Raw genomic sequence first — 21,376 nt, forward strand, 5'->3', positions numbered from 1 at the left:
CACTCTGCCTAAACCACAAGCAACTGCTTCACCTGGTGGCTGTGTTTCCCAATCTTCACCACACCAAGATGGTGGCGCCCAGTAGTTTCGTTCCAGAGATACGGCGCTCCTAAAATTGCCATTTTTTCATCACTTTGCACAAGTAGTTTGCCGCCTCAGTACACATAAGTATTTTTTCTAGAGGACTTTGCAATGGTTTTCGATGGAAAAACTTTAAAAACCCACAAAATATAACATGTGCAACCTGACAGTGACACTTCCGAAAAAACTACCTCGGGGACAATTTTATGCTGTTTTTTATTGAATGATCAATCAATTAAACCTTTACAAACAGCATCACCCTGGAGATGCTGGAAAAGTATGCCACCAGTAAGCCTTTTCCTCAGCTGAAACTTATGGGAGCATTAAAATCCTTGGCTACCAGTACGTTTTGGAGCAGTTCGGCGCAATTTTCGAAATTTTCAAGCTTTTGGAGCAGCCTGGCGCAGGAAAACAAATTTGTATTAAAACTGCGCAATATCCGCAGCTGTATCACCTTGCTTTAAGAGTTTCATGGTGTTGCTTTCCCTCGCACAGTGGCTTGTTCAGACCAGGTATGCGACATTTCAGTACATACCAATATTGGAGACGATAAAAACTGCGTCAGACTGTGCAACCTTCTTGAGACATCAGCAAGGCTACTCAACACTTGTCAACAATCTAACAGACAGTGAATACTTTTGCCAACATAGTATTTTTAAGAACTACGACAAAACAAAGCTTTTGGCTCTTTAACTATGTTTTGATGAATTTGAAGTGTGCACTCTGCTTGGAAGCAAATGCGGCAAACAAAACTCCTGCTAGTTGCCACAGGCCTGGTCGAAAGCTTAGCGATAAATGCCTCGTCCTTCTTGCAAAAGCCTTATTGGTTGTAAAACTTGGTTTTTACAAGATTATGAAGCTACTGCTGGCTGATTCCATGAGCAGGAAGCAGATGGAGTTAACTTAGCTGGAGAAATTGCAAAAGGTTCGTTTTTGTAGCTCTCAGGCAACAACTTATCAAGCCACAGTTTGGTGCATTTCGTACATGTTTTTCATCTGGGCTCATTTGCTGTTTCTGTATGGCGTCGATGATATTCATAGAAAATGAACCGAAACGGACTTTGTCCTGCAAACGAACGATGAGCATGCTCACCATGCAGAACTTGGAACCGACTGAAACTTGTCAAGTAGCTATGGTGTCACAGGAAAAAGCTGTCTGAGCAAGACTGACTCGATGTGACCCAAGGGCTCCCACCTGACATCATGCATGGCATTTTTCAGGTGTTCATTCTTGTTGTAATTGAGCAGGTGATCAGGTGCTCGGTCACTGGCCATGTATCGATGTGAAAACAAATGACATCAGGAATAAACGCCATGTACTGAAGCAACAGGTCAATTCAGGAGATGGTCACCGCCTGTCGGATGTCATAGAGGAGAAAATCTTATGTGAACTTTGGCAGAGTGAACGTTATGCCATTATGTTCAATGAAACGACCAACAATGCAAATGTGGAACAGCTGGTCATCCACTGCAGATACATTTCCGAAGAAAAAAAGAGTATAATTCCTGCTATGATTGATTTACTGGGTAGCCTGAAACCACATTATAGCGATTAAAGAGCATTAGCACTCAATGCCACCAACACTGCACGTGCTGTAGAAAATTTTATGATGCAGAAGGATTTGTGCTCGACACCCTTTGCGGAGTCAGAACCAGCGGTGCATTTGTTATGACAGGAAAAGAGAAGGGAGCTGTGAACTTGTTAACGGAGAAGCAACAACCTCAAACAGCTCCCCAGAGCTTTCAGGCCGCAGGGGTTCATTGTGCAGCCCACCAGGTTAACCTGGCAGCATGCAAGGCAGTGAGAGTACTTCCATACGTCAGTAAATTTAAAGAACTGTTGCAGCAGCTGCGCAACTTCTATGCGTCCAGCTCACTTCAAACAGCTGGATAGAGTGCCGTACAAAAACTCCTGTAGCAATGTGGGGAGGGTGGGTCACCAAGCCATCTGCCACATGATGACTGTGCGTTAGTGGGTCATGCACAGCCCCCCGCAACAATCCCATGGCGATCATGGTCAGCCTGTCTAGGGAGGCAGAAGAACATAGCAACATTAGGGCAGCAGGACTGCTGAAGTTTGTTGGTACCTGCTGATGATGTGTAGGCTTCTCCCATGAATTGGTAGGCTTTCGAGAATGCTTCAAACATCATCCCTGCATGTGGACCTTGTGCAGGGACCTATCAAATTGTGTATAAAGACCCTGGAAACACATAGCAACATCGAGACAAAGGTTACGGAATTCGGTGTCAGTCACGATGTACAGGTGGCAGTCACCAAAACAGCTCAGAAATGGCTCCGTAGCACCAAAAGGTCATTCATCAACAAGCTGACACAAAATATCAATGAAAGGTTTCAAGACCACCCTATAATGGCCAGTTATTCTACTGTATTTGCCTGCAACAGCAACAAAGAGATTGTGGGCGGCACTGGATTCGAAACAGCCAATACGTTGAAAAAACTGCCCTATTCTTGGCAAGCCATATACCCAGGACATGCATGCAGAGTGGACTGCATTATTCACCAACTTCGTGCTTAACTGACTGCTTGCTTTTTGTGGCACATGATTTCAAACAGCTGTTTCCGCTTATTGCACGCATAGCTGGGTCATGCCTTGTGCTCCCACAGCACATGGTGGACTGTGAGACTTGTAGGCTCTGAAACAATGCAGTTGATGGGCCTGATGTCGACAGCTACCTATGCAATATGGAGAAGACAACTGGGACAAACTGAAAAATAAGAGGCCAAAAGTGTAGAAAGTCTGTAACAAAAAAATAAACTATCATGCAGTTTTGCAGTATGTGATTGTGCTCGAACGGCTGTTGTCTTTTCATTTATCAATATGTGCCTGGCCACCCCCCCCTCCCTCCTTGCCCCTCCATCATCCTATGTCCACCTCTCAAAATTTTCCGGGGAGACCCTGCCTGGGTAACCCACCACCTTATGCACACAGTGCCAAACACAGATGGTGTTTGGCAATGAACCACTGGGCAGGTGCTGCCTGAAGGGCTCAGCAGCAGGCAATGAAAAGCTGGCTTTCATTAATTTCATTTCATTTTTCATTTTCATTTATTCAAGACAATTGTCATTACAAGTTTGTCTTGGGTGGCGTGGCTATACGCAGAATTAACGCCTGAAGGGGCCATGACACCCCTTCAGGCGTTGCAAATAAGCAAATAGTGGATGAGGCTGCTTGTGCAAAGCAAGTAGAGACTTCATTGAATAATCCTGCATGCAGCGCATCACCAAGGTAAATATAACTGGTAGCGAAGCTTCCATAGAAGCCCATACGTTCAGAAAATGGCGGCTCTTAAGCTGCTCATGGGGCTTAGCGCCATCTGTGTGAGGAGGGAACACTTCCGGCGGAACAAAAAATAAACAGGATGTGACGCAAGATCCGGTCAGAAAGTGACGTCATTTTGGTGGCATTAGCGGGAAAATTTGACTTCAAAATAGCCTTAGCAGGACTCTGATCGCTGAGGGCTCATGTCATTGCCATCTGACGCAAGTTGGCGAGCCCTTGGCGTGTGTGCTTCAGGTCAACGGCAGCTTATACTCGTGACTAGAAAAACGCACTTTAGCATACTGTCGTATTATTCGCCTCGGTGTTTATAAAAGCATCTTGCATCTTCTCTGAACCTTTATTCTGTAATCATGCCTTCCACTGCTGTATAAAAGCAATCAGTTTATTTTGATTGCAGCGGGTGGCAAACGTACAGCCCCCCCCGCCCCCCCCCCTCATGACCGGAATTTTTTTTCTGCCTTGGGATACAGAGCCCAAAATGACACTTGACCACTCTCCCCGGCCCCCCTTTTATATAAAAAACGTGCCCACTCCTTATCCCGATACCAATTTCTACCAACGCCACTGCTAAGTTTAATTGCGTCGCACATACGCAGGTAGGCGTGCGTGCCTTAAGTATAGATCAAGGTTATATAATGCTTGCTCAGTTTGTGTACTTCTGTTCTAAGAGAAGAAAAAACGCAAAAACATGCTATAATCAAGACATTTGAATTTTATTCCAGGATGAACATAAAACAAATTTACCACACTGCACAAAATGAGCACGTATACAATAAGTACAAAATGTTCGTGGGCACTACATGCATTATGATTTTCCTTACGCGCCGAAAAATTGACTTTACCCGTAACACATACCATTATGAGCAATGAAAGCGTCAACAGCAGAACTACTTCGAAACAAGAGAAAAGAACTAGGCACTGCATCTTGACGTAGAAAACCGGGCCGCAGGAATGCCGATTCACTAAAGTGCAGCGAGCACACTGCAGCTGTCCCGGCGTCTTATCAAGTAGACAAGGGTTTCTACAGAAGTTCACTCAGCATGCACGCCTGCAATTTCCTGGTTGCATTATTAGGCAAGTGTCGCAACAGATAAGTAAAAAGAGGAAAAATGGATCAATGCAAACGAAAGCGACGGCAGTATGAAAAGCACATAGCAGAAAAGATCTGGCAGCAGCGCAGCACGGAGCAGCACAACACAGTACTGCGATGGAAATAATGCTTGCGCATACAAGTGCGGGAAGCAACGAGCACTACAAGCGTTGTAATGCAATAGAGAAGACACTGAGATAGACAATTAAAGCGACTCGTTTAAATTCGAGTGGTACTACGCCGAGAAGTCCTAGAATAATTGACACAACTTGCTCTGAGCCAGCCTGAGGTGAAATCAAGAGATAACTGTGACATAACAAAGCTTTAGACCCATTTTTTTTTCGAAGCACCACCACGTCCCCTTACACAACCCCCGTGCACATATTAACAGTACAATAGTTTCGCGTTACCTGTGGAAATGAGAGGAAAATGGTGCAGTAAAACGCCAGGTGGACGGGAGTTGCTGTTGCAACTTGTACAGCACATCGTTTCTGTAGGTACCGACGAAAGCGCTCCGCTCCAACCGTTGGCAGCATCGTCCCGTAGTTCACCGTACCGGCCGGGCACAGTACTACACGTGTTCACCGACGATGCAACGCACCTCGCAACTCCACGCACAGCAAAAATTAAGTGCACACCAAATTAACAAAGAAAAACAAAGCAAATGCGCACCACCAAAACACGCGAGGGGCGTTTCCTAGCAGACGAACTTTAGGAGCGCCTTTCCGATCACTACAAGGACTGCATCACAAAGCAATGACATGTGCCATTCTTCAGAGGGCGCTACAAAAAAGGTTTTTGAGAATGAACGGCAGTTTCATAAATTATTTATACACTGTGCCTAAATAAATGTGATTCAGAAATAAATATAGTTCGCAAAATATAATTGTTGTTTTATTGTTGAACAAAATTTGGTTTTTTGTTACTAGTGTTTGTTCCCTCCTCACGTAGTCGCGCTTCAATCGCCACTCCCATAAGCCCCCATGCTGATGTCGCTGGCAATAGGTTCTGAACCGCTTTTTGCCCGAACCTTCGCTACCATTTATATTTACCTTGGCATCACTGTTGCAAAATAATGTCATTGCTGCACTTCAATTGCATTAAATACATAGTTGCATTCAATAATGGATCACTAACTAGTGTTGGGCTGCTGAGCATAAGGTTGGGGCGGATCTTAGTGGTGGTGCAGATGGTGTTTGGAAATGAAATGCTAGGTGAGTGCTTCCTGGATGGCTCAAAGACAAAGAAGTTAGCAAGAGAAACAGGTTACTTAGGAACGGGCTTTAAACTTACAACCCTGTATTATTTTCTGAGCCTCACAGTAAAGAAGAAGCAAGTAAAGTAAAGGAAGTACCTGGAATACAACATACAACATAAACATGCTTTACGGTAAGAACAAGGCTATTGATTGCTCTACACTTGTTCACCGTCCTCATTCACCTCTAAGAAAATGTAGTTCCATGTGGCCAAGACTTGCATAAAAAGTTTTTTTCACAGTGTACTTCCTAACATTGATTTCTGGCCCAACATCTCAGCAAGTAGGTTCAGACATAATATTTGCATTAGGATTTGGGTACAGGTTCTGAGAGCTGCATGATTCTGGCAAAATTTCATTCATTTCAAAGCATTCATCCTCCTCAGGGATGAGCCAGGAAAAACAAAGCAAGTGGCAGCGCCACATATTTTCCCATACCCTAGACTCAACAGTGATAAACGCCTGGCTCCTATGGTGGTGGGAGGGCATAGCTTCTTAAAGTCAAGCTGTTTGTTGCCACCTGATAAAGAATCTTCGCAACTTTCTTGAATGACAACCCATGTTTGATGAGCAGCTTATCCCCAGTGGGTTCTACTTACGGAAGCTGTGTGAAATGCAAAGCCAACTTCCAGTAAAGCTTTTAAGGTTTCTGACACGAGCCCATCTTGGGCCAATAAACTAGAAAAAATGAAGGTATCTAGATCTACACAAATATTTTCTGCCCCATTGCTCCAGAAAAAATGACTTTAGAGTTGCTACAGAAAAACCAAAAATGCCATCCGGATGCTTCTGAATTCCAAGACAGCACTGCCACAATCACTTTTATGAAGGTGGTGGCACAGAGTGGTATGCAGCGCCGCCAAGTCATGTGAACAGGACGAGCAGCCCTTTGGTTTCCCCGAAGGTGAACAATTTTTTGGTTGGAAGGTGATTTTGCCAGGTACATTGAAAAACTTCAAACGAATTCTGGCAAGTCCAAACAACTGACTAAAGAGACGTACATCTGGCTCACTCTGGCTGGCTGGCTCGCAGCCTCCGAACTGCCAGCCAGATGTCATACCTACAATTCCACAAGGAAATCACACTCCAAGCCCAGCCGGGGCCCAACCTCATTGTCGCCGGCACTCCAGATCCCTACTTGGCCGATCACCTATCTCAACTAACCACCATAACCCTTTGGGGAACCAACTACAATGGTTCTGCCTACATGAAGCCACCACATTAGGGGCGTTATTCATGGCATCCTTGAAAACATCACGAATGAACAATAGACCGATCCCACAGGCAAGCTTCGGGACACCACTGCTGCCGCGGCAGCCGCGGTGCATGCCGGTACTTGTAGTCATCCGGGCGCACCAGCCAGCCGGAGTGCCTGGGCGTGCCATTTCCAAGAGATTTTTCGATCGTGTAGAGCCATCGTGCGATGGGAGGATTTACCTGCTGTATTCCTGGGTGCTACAACATCAGAAGAGATAAAGGATTGGGTTTCTACCTCTTCCTTAAAGAGCTAAAGCTTCGGGAGACGTGGATTCAGCGTATCAACAGGGCTAGACTGGGCGGCAGGTAAGACAGCTTATTAAATGTATGGTGCCACTTTAAAACTAAATAAGCGTATTGTGGTAGCTTTTTTTCTTTGAATGTATAACCATGAAGCTTAACATACCAAAGAATATTATACTCTTACCGGATAGCTCAGCCACTGCTCGCGGTTGCCCGGTTATTTTGTAGTGCATCTTCCTTTTTCTAACGTGTTTTTATTGCTGCATACTATTATTATTATTACGAGTTGTAGTGCTGAGGTCTTTCGGTGTCCACTTTGTGTAAGTACAGCACCACGTACGTGGCTTGCGTTTTTTTTACAGCGCAAGTGGCAACCTGCAGGCATAAGGGTAAGGTTAGCTCATTGACGAGGCTCTCCTAATAGTTGTACTGTACGAGACCTTACTTTTTTAGAAACGACGTAGCGTACTTCACAGCACGCCTGCCTGTAACAACTTTGCCGGAACTTGTGCCAAAGGGTGATTAGCTTCCGCGGATCACCCTCGAAGCAAATGGAACCATGGGAATCTCGCCCTTTCCACAAAATAGTTATCTAGCTCATGCAGGCAACTGATTTCGCTGCAGCTATGAAGATGAGTGGCACCAACAGCTGTATATTTTATGTGTGTGTGGCATTGTCAAGTAAGGCAGAAAACTATAATTCCATCTGTCATTTGCACTTGACTGATATGGAACATTTTATACATTACCCAAGAGAAAGTGATACTGGTGTCTTGCAATGGTAGCACACAGACTGGACATTTATAAAAAAAATCTGAAAACGCGGTACAGTTATCTTGGTGACGTTCAGTGTGTGATACGCAATAATGCTGTAACTTTTTGTGCTCAGGTTCACCAAGTTTATCTACCATGGGACACCGAGTATGCGGTGCCCACTTCGCAGGGGGAAAAAGGCGTACATGAACAGAGTGCTCACAACCTTCCTGCTGAGACCGCAAAAGGTGGAAAGGAGGCGAACACTGATAAGGAGAAGGGTAATCTGAGCACAAGCAATGCAGAGAAATAGCATTACGTTGTTGCATATACACTACTGAATATTCTGCTATGGCTTGATGCAGGCAATGGCTACTTAAGGGTTGTGCTACTGCGTAAAAGAAGCTAAGATGCTGAGTAAACTTAAACTCCTGTGAAGGTATATAAAATGCAGTATACAATTTCTCACCTGCAGCTGTACACTGTGTTGTAAAATCACTGAAACACATGCATTTCTTTTTCCATTTTCCCGTGACAGCCGGAAGTTCCCAACAGTCCAAGTGTGGCACCCCAGCACGACCCAGAAGTCTCTGGCATCACTAGCAGCAGCAGTGAGAGTGAGGACACCGCACAGCAAAGCACTCATCTACTCATGGATCATGCCTACTGCAGCCAAGAGTCAAGATATGACCAGCTTGCCAAGAAAGTTGCTGAACAAAATAATATAACTGAGCTCATAGAAAAAGCTGAAGCTGCTTACGCGCATGTTACAGAGCTGAACCGCCAGCTGAAATGCTCTCAACCGGACACGGAAGCAAAAAAAGCTATGTGACCGCCCTCAGCAAAAGAATAGGTGCTTGCGGCTTGAGCTATCCTGTATAATACATAAATAATAAATAATAATAAATAATAAATAAATGTAATAAATAAATAAATGCAGAAGAAAGTAAAAAGATGCAAGGCTGAAGCTGGACAAAAGATTGACATCACGCATGAAGCCCTTGTAGAAGACGAAAAGAAGCTGCGGCACTACACTGGCTTCACATCCAGAAAGTACTCTGACAGTTTTTGGTCCCTCCTTGAACCAGAAGCCAAAAAGCTGCGGTCCTGGCAGATGAAGGAAATGGAGAACGAGGACCGGAACTTTACCCTGCCTTTGAAGACCCAGCTTGTGCTCATCCTGACGAGGCTACGGCTTGGTCTTGACGGCCTTGACCGTGCGTACAGGTACGCTTTCAACGTTCAAAGCTTAAATTAAGTTTTTTTGCACCAATACTTATTTTTACCTTCACACAAGGTCTAAGCGGAGTGACTAAAGAAACTCTGCTTCCATGCCAATCCATTTACGAGGATATTGTGTATATTGTTATTTATGAATATACTGTGCGAGGGAAACAAGCAGAAACCAATCAGTCCTAAAGGGGCCTTGAAGACAAAATACGAGTCTGTTTTATTCAAAGGATTTAGTGTTTTGTAATACCCTCAGCGCTTGTCCGGAAGCAAAGGAATTTTCATTCACTGATAAATTCAACTTTAAGCCAAAATTTCAACGTTCCTGCTATAACTAGCTGGTTTTGTTAATTCGTGCATACAATGCAGCATGCTGTTTAGGTATTTGCATGGTCATCAAAATATCAGCAAATGGTATGCAGCACTTTTTCACTTATCGTTTATAATGAAAATGAGTGGAAACAACAAGATGCTTAAAGAAAGGGAATTCAGTACCGTTAAAGCGTCTTCTGCCATGACATCTTAACTGCAACTGTAGGTTCTTTTGTTTCTGCAGCGACAAATTACTGATGCGCATTTTTTGCAAATTTATGTTTTTCATACAGGTTTGGCTTTTCTACAACAATTGCTTCGAAGATGTGGGTAACATGGCTGGAATTTTTGGACAACAGGCTTCGCCACGTATGTGAGCACCAGTAATCTTTTTAACGCGATAGCGTTATTAGCGTTATTTTTTAGATTTCCCCGTGGCTCCTAGCCGTCTGCTATCAGCCAGGCTCATCAGGCATCCACGGAAGTACGTCACCCTGCTACCTGAAAGCTACGACTGAGGCAGCAAGATTCGGGGGCTCCGCTGAATGTGTAATGGTAACGCAACGGTAAAGTTTGGAAAGGAGAACAAGGATACAACGTCGGATTCGAAGGAAAGGACACGCGTTTTCAGCAGGTGCCGCGCCTGCGCGGTGAACTTTCGTCTATGCCCAGTCGATGGTAGCATGCCCGGCAGACACAATCGCCCGCCGTGTCTGCAACTTACGCCATCACACGAAGCGTGTTTCCACCACAAGACCAAAAATACAAATTTCCCATCATTCATGCCCCGAAGCTACATGTGGGCTACCAGGCATGCTGTAGCGGATGTCTCCGGAAGAATTCAGATCACTTTAGGATCTTTATGTGCACCGAAATCTTGACACACTGACGTTTTTGTTTTCTGCTTCCATCAGAGAAACGGCCACCATTGCCGGAAATCGAACCTGCATCGTGAAGGCCATTGATTCTTCGTTTTGTTGTAAGGATGACGTGCGGCTATCTGATATCAAATCGAAAGCCAAGAAGTTGTGCAATGATTTGAAATTGTGTAGCGTCGTGAAGGGCATAGAAAAAAATGTAAGTGACAGCCTCCGTATGTTTTTCACTGTTAAAACGCACAAACCAGACAGCCCACTTCGCGTGATCGTCTCTGAGAATGGTTCTTGGCAAAAGTCCTTGGCGCTATACCTCAAACGTAATTTTGACATTCTTCCAGTGGACGATCCCTTTTTGATTAGAAGTTCCTCTGAAGTTGTTGATCATCTTAAACACATCAGCAACAGTAGCCTTTCGGTCTGTTCGGTGGAAATAAAAGACCTGTATTGCTTTATTCCCCTTAAAGAGCTGCTCTTTTGTGTAGAAACATGCATTGATGCTTACGGGGCCACTTTGTTTCAAAATACTTCAGGCATCCCTATTGATAAGTTCTTAGAATTGCTTGCCTTGTACCTCCGCTCTACCTTCTCAACTTGGGAGGGCACCATATACCTTCAGAAGAAAGGCATCTGTGTAGGGTCTTGCCTGGCTCCTGTACTCAGTGACCTGTTTTTAGCCTCCCTTGACAGGGTTGTCGCCACTCGCCTGCCCAGATGTTCAGGTACGTCGATGGCTACCTGCTGCTCATGGATACCACAAAAGAACACTTGGACAGTGCCGTTTCTGACGTTTTGACAGTATTTCAGACTTCTTTCCAACCGCTTTGTGTAACGCATGAAACCCTGACTGACGACAGCATAAGATTCCTTGATCTCCGACTGCATTTCTATGATGACCATATCTGTTGGGCTTATGAGCCTCGTTGTTTGAAGCCCATTCTCCCGTATCATTCTGCCCATTCTAAATTGGTAAAGCGTGGTATCGTGAAGCTGTGTGTCTCGAATGCACTTAACAAATGTTGTAATCACCTAATGGAAGCCAGCCTTCATGGACAGGTGGCTCGGCTGACTGCCGCCGGCTATCCGCTACAATTACAGACTTCGGTAGCTGAGAGTGTTCTAAAACTGGTGAAGGATGAACGAAACAGGCAAGATGCTCCGAAAGAGAGAGATAAAAGAAAAATCACAACTATCCCATACATTCATATGCTTTCGCATAATCTGAGGAAAATTGGAAAACGCGCTAACGTCAACGTCCTGTTCTCTTCTCCTAAGAAGCTATCCAAGCTTTGCAACAAAGTTAGTGAGGGCCGCGTCAAGTCTGGCACGTGTAGCACCAAGCATCGCACGGCGTTCGTGGCCTGCTCTGATGGAGTGGTTTATCCGATACCGCTGATCAAATGCAAGAAAAAGTACATCGGACAGACTGGAAGATGTGTCAACGACAGATTGCGCGAGCATCGCAATAATGTGAAAAAGGGAGATAACGGAAATCTAGGCGCACATTGTAAAGATTGTGGTTGTTATCCTGACCTCAAAAAATGCTCCATACTTTATAAAGGTAACAATCAAATGACACGGGAGATCGTTGAAACGTACAAGATATATTCTAACAAAGACAAGTGTGTCAGCTACCCTTCGGTGTTGTTAACCGACAAAGAAATTGCCTTTTTATCTGGTGACAGCACATGAGCTGCAGTGATGGCTTGAAGTTTCTATGTTTCTTTCATCTTCCCCCTTTCTCTTTTGTTGCGACAGAATTCTGTATTTAAGTAATTTTGTGCAATAAACATCTGTTGCTAGTCTGCGCTGTGTCCTGTCTACGCCTCGTCCTCGTCCCTTTGCGCTGTTCCGAGAATCCTTGGGAGCAGTTAATCAACGCCTTACCCACTGAGCCACCTTGGCTTTTTTTTTTTTTTTTTTCTTTATTGCCGGTTTCAAACAAAATCCAGAAACAACGGTACATATGATAAAATCGCTGACTTCACTCAAGCCAGCGCTACATAACTAAAAACGGGGCATAGACAATACCTTTTCAAATTCATGCAACCATTCAGGAGTACAGTTCTGACTCTTCCACATTTCTACAATACGTTGGGCACTCTCACAGAAATACTGCCTTGCTGGCCTTCCGTCTACGTCACAGTGCCGAAACGCCATTCGAGACCTCCATATTCCGTGGAGGACCAGCAACATCACTAGGTCGTAAGGCACTCCATTATCGTTTTGCACTGCCAAAAACCGGATGCCATAAGGGCTCAACGGAAACTCCTTTTTCAATGTTCGCTGAAGAACGTCCCACAAAAACACCCCATCCCAACAATCCAAAAAAACATGTTCCACCGTCTCGGGCTTTTTACACAAAGAACAGTCCACACCCCATGGCACAAACAGACCCTTTTCTAACATCCACGTTTTAACTGGTAACACTCCACAGTGCAGTTTAAAGAAAAATGTTTTAACACCCGGGGGAATGGCCATAGCTTTTACACGTTTCAAAACGTTCTGCCCGGGGCCCACCGGAAACATGGATCGGTATAAAGGAACAGGAAAACAGATTTCAGCAAGGTCTTTATACAGCTTTTTCTTCGACACGGCACTCAAGTACTCCATAGAGAACCGTACACAAAGAAATGAGCCACCTTGGCGTATTTTCCAGCAGAACTTATGCCGGCACCAACATTGCGTGACCTAACTAATGCAGGGGAAGGGGAAAAGGATTAATGTCAGTCTCTCAGGAAGCAAAGGCAGAGAGATAAGCGTAAAAGAACTAAAGTAAAGCCCCCTATATAGTGTCTAATCACACAAGCTTTCAAAATACTTTTCAACATTTCCACGGTTCCGTCTCCCCTGCAATCTCAGTTTGGCAAACGACAGATGGCGCCACGCGGCCAAGCTAAAAATCACCCTAAAAATAGGTGCGGACGTCCTCCCAGAGAATAGTCGCGTAAAAAGGATCGGCGTTGCTCAAGAGACAAGCAGTAGTGCCAAACGCAGGGGCAAAGGATTAACGTCAGTCGCTCAGAAATCAAGGAAGGCATACATTATGAGCATAGAAGAAATAAAATAACGCTCACTATATAGCATCTAACCACATAAGTTTTCAAAATAGTTTTCAATATTTCCACGGTTCCCTCTCTCCTGCAAGCTCGGGTTGGCAAACGACGGATGGCGCCACGCGGCCAAGCTAAAAATCACCCTAAAAATAGGTACGGACGTCCTATCGGAGAACAGTCGCATAAGAAGGATCGGCATTGCTCTAGAAACAAGCGGCAGTGCCAAACTCACAGTCGCCAAAAACTTTAACCAATTCCCCACAAACAAAACGCCCAACTGAGAGCAGAGCAGGAAAAGTGAAAAAAGAAACGATAAGACTTCTGCAAACACTGATCATGACCCTATTATTGCAGCGCCTACAGTACCACAAATTTACCAGCACCGACGAAAGTCTAGGAAACATCATCAGGACAGCATAGAAGGCAGTTCTCAACCTCACGATTTTGGCCGTGAGACGAACTTACAAAAGCTGAACAACCAGGGTAGCAGTATGGACATGCATAGGTGGGTCTAGATGAAGGGGAAGGTCATGCTCTCGATACAGAGATAAAATACCAATACTCGGACGAAAGAATAGACTCCGGAAGCGCAAGACAAGAGCGGGTCAAGGTCAATGGGAGAGGCCCTCACACTGCAGTCGTTTTAAGTAGGATGTTGGTGATAATGACGACGAATAGGTCCTAAACTTTTGTCTTCCTAATGCATTTCAAGAAATCGAAGAAACCACTCTCCTAGCACCAGGAAAGCGGATGTAAAAACAGAATCGTGAGGGGCCATCGTACGGCTTTCAGAAAGAAACAGGAACCACAAAACGGGCACCCCCAAACAGAAAACAAACGACAGGCACCCCCCATATTTGAAAGGAAACCACTGCACGGCATGATAGACATGTCTCACCAATCCAGTGACCCCTCATAAAAACTCTCGTAGACCAAAAATATGGATACACTCCTACACGAGAAGGTGTGGTTTGGCAGGCTCAAGTTCATTCGGGGAAAGTTTCAATATCATAAGGCCACAGTACACACCAACTCCGGAATGTACGAAACCACGAGGCCCCAATTGTCTACACTGGCAATCATGACCATCCAACCTATAAAAACAAAGAAGTGGGAGTGGGAGCCATCCTATTAGCAATCCGAATAGTGGAATTATGAAATAGAAGCGTAACATCATTACAGACTCACAAAGGTCATTAAACAGCTTTTTGGAGGCAAAATACCAAGCGTTTCAGTAAGATATTCCCATCCATAATGCAGAAAGTTAACGTCACCTAGACAGCCATATCCCAGGCTCTCGAAGCGAACGACGCACTATGCAAGAGACACACGAACTCACATATTGTGCTCCATGTGACCGTGACTACCATTTTGCCTCTTTGAAAAACATCTTTTGGAATATTTTATGTGGAGCATAGTCATTATTTGATTTCATATTTGCAGGCTTCCTTAAAAACGAATCTTTCCGCATTCACAACAGCGGAGTCTGGGATCGCTACAGGATTCTGGTATTTGCCACCCAGCGAAATATTGATTTACTTGCAGGAGCTAAGGTGGGGTTTATGGGCGGCACGTTCAAGGCTACACCATCCATATTTTTCAAGTGTACACCATCCACGTGATGTAGAAGGACGGCATGGTACCATTGGTGTACACTCTCCTTCCGAACAAAATGGAAGACGACATGTACCACAGGTCTAAGGACCTTATTCAGGCTAAGCATGAAATGGTGAATTAAAAATTTTTAATGTTGGAGACAGACACTTTTACCGGCACTTTTTTACAGTACTTTTGAGCATCCTGACTCAACCCGCCTGGAACTGGCGTACTGTGACTTTGAGTCGGCAGCCATCATCGCCATCGGAAACATAATCCAGCAGGTGCGAGATCAAGGATGTTTTTTCCATCTGTGTCAGGCTGTTTACCTCAAGCACTGCAAGCTTGGATTCCAGATACGGCATGGGTCAAATGAAGATTTTGCCGTTCTGGTAAGTTTGCGTGTTTGCGTTAAACTTGACAAATGTGGTAACTCATATAGCATGTGCATTCAATTCCAGGTGAGGATGCTGCCTGCTTGGGCATTTTTGGTACCAGCGGAGGTGGCAGAGGCTTTTAAAGATGTCGTGACTCTTTTTCCGCCAGAAGCCATGCCGATTATGCTTTACTTCAAAGATGTGCATATTGGACGTCTTCAATGCAACGGGCTGCTGCCAGCCACATTCCCGACAAGCATCTGGTTCGTCCATAGATCGGTCGTAGAGGGACTTCCGTGCACAAACAACTCCACTGAAGCTTGGCACCGCAGCTTCTAGTAAGGAATCATTAGGCCTGCGACACAAACTTGTCTCGTGAGCTTTACGATACTGGTTGCCTCATTAAGTCATAATTAAGACCTGAAGTTGTCTTCACACTTTCGGGGGTTCTAAATGAAGCGATAGTTGCCGTTAGTGGACAAGTGACCGGCCGTACCCCGGTATGAGTTGTTGTAGGGAAAATCAAATATTTGTCATTTTGTTCTCGCAGCGAAAGGGCAATGTTCAAGTGATGTGATGATAGCCCCCAGCATAACTGATTGAGCTTGTCGTTGCGTACAAGCATCAGAATTAAATGCCATTGACGTGAACTGGCCCCCATGCAATGTAGCGATTGGACGTTTTCTGGCTTCGAGTCTTCGCAATAATAGCGAGAGTGTGTAGCATTAATATTTAGTTCTCATTAGAGACAGGAGACCTTCAATAAAATTCTCTACAGCATTCTACTACTCCTAGCCCCATTCGGGGCACTAACATAAGCTATTCTTCCTTTTGTTTTATTTACTGGCAGTAAATGTTCCAGCAAATGACTTCAGATAGTTTTGCCTGTGCCATCTGGTGCCAATTCTCGCCTTATATGCTTTCTTTTATAAGGATCACTTTGAGGAAACTCAGTTTGAAACAAAGAGGGCACACGGTTGGAAGCTTGTCAAATGGAACGCAGTGCCAACCATCCCAGCAAAGAAGGTCCACTGAAAGCCAGAGCACAGCCCCGGTATGTAGTTCACAGCTAATTTTTGTAAAGATTGAGCACCTGTAGGCGCCCAGATTGAGTATGTAGTTCAAAGCTAATTTTGAGGAAAGATTGAGCCCGTTAGCCTTCGCGGGCATGAAATGTGGAATACTGCTTTTCCATCTGCTTCATGCACTTCAGATGCCGGAGACAATCCACACTGCACATCAGAGCAGCCAGTACCGGTGATCACAGAAGAAGTCCCAGGCGAACCTGACGAAAGAGGTCAGCTTCTTTCTGCCGGGGTCATGGAATGGCAGGAGGCACCTGAGCCGATAGTGCTGTACGTGGACACGATAGGAGCTGGCTTCTTCCGACAAGAAAGGTAAGTCTTCTCATCAGCCGAGTTTTCTCGTTCAGTAGATGTCTATTCCAACAGGTAGAAAAAACTGGTACCGAGTTTGCAACAATATGCCCACTCAGACTTGCCAACTGATGTGTATAAAATGCAGTTTTTACGCTTTTAGTAATTACCAGCCACGCAGAAAACCTGCAAATTGGAGGGCCTTTCCTTGTGAATCTATGCAACTACTGGGGGGAACTGTAGATGTAGTGACTTCTGGTCCTTCTCTAGACGACATGGGTAAGTGCCAGTTTTAGACTGAAGATACGAAAGCTGTGACTGTTTCGATTTGTAACTGGAATTACTGCAAGAATACTCTTACAGGTGCCTGATCTGTCAACATGGGCAACATTGCGATGGATACCTCAGCCACAACTGATGAATCTGGTGAGAAAAAAAAATGGAACTTCTGAAGGGAACCTACAGAAAATGAATTGAGTAGGTACGTATACATTTCTTAATTGTATAGCTGTCGAGTCATCGCAGGATGTTTCACCACTCAGGACATTTTGTAAAGCACAAACATAATTTTTTTAGTGTTTGCAGTGCAGTCTGGCACATCCATGCTGAGCAACAATCTAGACGAGTCCCTGGAGATCACCCAGACCCTCAACAAGGTATGAAACAGTACATGAATTGAATGTGAGTTGATAACCGACACCATTAGTTGAACATTGTGTTTCCATAAGCGTTCATTCTGGCACCACTTTATAAACTAGTTTTACGGTGATACATTAGTTAGTTTACTTAACATGACTGGATCCCTTATGAGATAAAATCCACAAGTGCGACAGCACTAGGTGCCCCACCTCATAAACCCATGCGTGTCATTGTCGGAGTGTGAAGCGTGTCAATGATGGTCACAGAGTGACACAATGCCGTTTGAGTGAGAAAGAGCTTTGAAATAGTTTCTGACAAGGGATGGGCTAAGCACTTGAACCAGTATCGATAATAAGCATCGTGTTCACTCAGCTGGATAGACCGGATAATCCTGCCAACTTCGCTTAGGGCAAGCAAGCATCGTACCATTGAGTTCTAAAGAATGAGCCAATACATGTGCAGTGGCAGAATGCCAGGCTTAAGGCCCACTCCAAACAATAGGCCCCCCCCCCCCCCTTATGCGTTCCTGGTAAATATTATGTTTGTGGCTGCTCTTGAAAAGGGGGGCGGGGTTGACGTCTTTCAAGGGTGAGAGCATGCGTCACACTAGGCAGGCCCCAGCATTTGCCGCCAGAGAAGCCGAGTGCAAGCGACAAGCCTGCCGAGATGAGGAGGAACATTTCATACCCTCCATCATCAGCACGTGTAGTGGATTACAACAGCTCCGCAGCACACCCCCTTCGCAGGGTGGGATTACGGGCACTTTTTTTGTTCACTGTCTGTTCTCAATATCATTGCACTCAGTGATAAATCAAATTCTTGCTCCATACGATCGAGTGTTTTGATGGTGATAGCGAAAAATTTTTTTCATTCTTGAAAAGGCAAGGTACTCCAAGCCACGGTACTTATGCTTTATCGCTGGTGCATTATTAGTGCATTACTGCTAGTGACATTTCACTCCGCATCGATGAAACACCGTGATTAGACGCTACAATGAAAAACCCTATGCAAGGAACAAGGGAAAGTTGAGCTGCAAGCTTGCATGCGCTGGCTACATTGGTTGTTCTGCAGATTGTTGTCAGACCTAATTTAGGGGAAATACCCAAGGAGGAGTAAGTTTCTGCATTGGATGTCGTCACAATGTGCCAAGAACTTGGAGTTAGTAAGAACAGCAATGTGATCAAGTACTGCATTTACAAGTAGTTACTAGTATCAAGTTTGCTGATCATTCTCATTTTATTCTTAGGCATCTGTGAAGCACATAAAAGAACTGGCTAAAAAAGACGCCAAACATGACCTGAAGCTGGCCCCCAATCTCAATCCAAGCCATCTGGAGCTCAATCACTATGAAAAAATGGATGTGTCGTCTGCAGAGGCTGTGCTGCATCACAGCATGGGTGCTGCAATGCGTGTGCTTGTTAGTTTAGGGCAGCTTGAAGAAAAAGCCATCACCACAGCCTGGTTTGTGGAGAAAGTCTTCAAGTGGTTTTCGTTGCTGACCTCAAGGTACATCGGAACTGCAATGAGTCACTTCAAACTCAAACCACAGGCGCATCATAAGGCGGTCACTTTTTTGAAGGAGTTTGCCTCTATGTTTGCACGGGTCACAATTCGCAAGGGAAGTGAGTGTGACCACTTCAAACCTGTGTAAACTGGTGTCCTGATCACAACCACGAGTGCCCTGAAAATTCAGCACCAGCTGTTGAACGTGTACAGGTTTAGATTTCTTCTTTGGTGCCGACTGACTCATGACGCGCTTGAGGACCTTTTTCCATGTGTACGCTCCCGAAATCCAGTGCCCTGGAGTTCAAGCTGACGCTGCGGCTCATTATGCTGAGCCAATTCTTCAGGCCCAGCCCTAAAGGCAATTATGCCATCGATGACAGCACCGAGCTCCTTGAGTTCGCAGAAGTGAAAAAGGCTATGACAGAAAAGAATCTCGAGCACTCTGAAACTGATGAGCCCTCCGAAGAGGACCTCATCCTAGAGGACGGAGCCCCACTTCCCCTTTATGATGTTGAGATGGCATCCCTAATGTACGTGTCCGGCTACATTGCTTGCAGCGTAACAAGGCGGTGCAAGCTTTGCACAACTTGCAAGGAGTATCTGCAGGCTGATCCGGTGGAAGACAGCGACCGGTTTTGACCCTCAAGTCATACTGTGGAGAAGGCGAACCGAACCCTCTCGTTCGTCCATCACGCCACGTAATCGCGTTGTTGGAGCATGCCGACAACACCTTCCGCAGTTACGAGAACCAAGCGCTCAAAGCCAGTCTCCCTTTTATCACAAAGATTGCCCTCGATTCACGCCAACTGCCCAGCGACTTCCCTCGTTGCCATGACTGGCGAAGCATTTGACAGCGGCCTTCTTAATGTTGCGGATGAGAGTCATGCTCCGGAAACTGAGCAGCAAGGCCAAAGTGGCCAAGCCCAAGTGTCCCTCAAAGAGAGCTGCCGCCGCTCAGATCCACTAGAACGTCACCCTCCACAGCAACAAAACCCCTCACAGCAACAAAGCAGCCTTTCTACATTCTTCTACAAGGCTACATTCAGTGCTGCATGGCGAAACTGCTGCTCACAACTCCCTCGTATATCTTCTCAAATATTGTAATAAAAAACTGAAGGTAAGTACTACACCAAGGGTGCAGCTAGAGCTACTAAATAACTAGGTAAGGCAAAATTAGATGCTTATCTGTTTTAATTCCAAAAGTGAGCCATTATAATGGTCGTTGTACGCTTTGTTTCTGCTCTGTACAAGCCACGATAAAAACCTTTCCCAACTTAAACCATCACCTGCTGCTCTGGAACCCTAAATTTCAAAATCCACAATATTAGTCGTGACACTGCAGGTGCAGTCACCAGCAGCGGCTACTGCTTTTAGAATAGACAGCACTAATCCACAATAAAAGACTATGCTGGGTCATGATTATCCTGAAACTATAAACTACAGTAGGCTCGGGATAATTAAAAGTGATAATTCGAGCTTTCTTCACACTCAGATTTCAAAATTGCTACTATTGCTACTCCGAAAAAAAAAAGAAAAAATCAGAAAAAAAAAGTTGCTACTATTTTCTTGAGTTGGGGGAGGGGAGCCCGCTCCGTTATTTTTTCAAGCCCAAATCGAATTGTAACCAACTGCATGAACTCGCTGAAAATGGGAGGGGGGGTAGAAATGAATCAATTTCTACACAGTTCTACTATTTTACCTTGGCAACAAACTGATAAAACCACATTCAGGGGTTCAATGATGCATTTAATTCAAGGTTTCCAGAACACCCTTTTTCAATTATTGTGCCAATAGCGCCCAATCTGACTATATCGGCTTTTTAGTGCCTATTTTTACTATATGGATTTTTCGGCATCTATAAGTGCCTTTTTTGTGTTATACATGCCTTTTTTGGGTAGTTTGAGTTGGTGTCCTGCAGGGACTCTTGTCACTTCAGAAGCCCGCAACGGGGTGTCTGACGCCATTTTCTCTTTCCTCTTCACTTCGCTCCCCGCCAGGCCTTTCGTCTGCTTGTCCTTCTTTCCCGCTTGTACTTTCTTTTTGAAGCTGCCGAACGGCCGGACGAAGAATTCAAAGCTCGAGCGAGGGTACACAGTGTCCGGTCGTCCGAGGCAGGACGACCTGGCGAGTCCTTGAAGGCAGAGAGGGGCGCCTTGCACGCCGCATGCCTGTTGTGCCCCCGCGTCGACAGGTCCATCGCCTGCGACCGCCAGAGTTTGCTATGTAGCCGGTCGTGGCGTTCCTCGAAGGGAGGCATGCTGGACAGGTCATATATTGGCTCCCGGCTGGGCGGCTTGAAGGCTGGCTTCTGATGGCTGCCAATCTGGCCCCGCTGAGAATTCCGGCCCATCATCTTGCTGCCGGGGCTGCTTCAGCTGCGAGAACCTTCGCCCTTGCACAGCGCGCATGAGACACCTTGTAACGTGCA

General features: G+C 45.3%; 2 pseudogenes; both read left to right on the forward strand.

Moving 5' to 3' along the window:
* The first annotated feature begins 347 nt into the window (after positions 1-347).
* Positions 348-3,304, forward strand: LOC144167870 (uncharacterized; annotated as a pseudogene).
* Positions 3,305-7,151: 3,847 nt separating this feature from the next.
* On the forward strand, positions 7,152-19,587 carry LOC144167871 (uncharacterized; annotated as a pseudogene).
* Positions 19,588-21,376: the final 1,789 nt, after the last annotated feature.

Source organism: Haemaphysalis longicornis, unplaced genomic scaffold (assembly GCF_048455015.1).
Source record: "Haemaphysalis longicornis isolate Haplotype H1 unplaced genomic scaffold, Haemaphysalis longicornis Haplotype H1 scaffold_2, whole genome shotgun sequence".
NCBI classification, from domain to species: Eukaryota; Metazoa; Arthropoda; class Arachnida; order Ixodida; family Ixodidae; genus Haemaphysalis; species Haemaphysalis longicornis.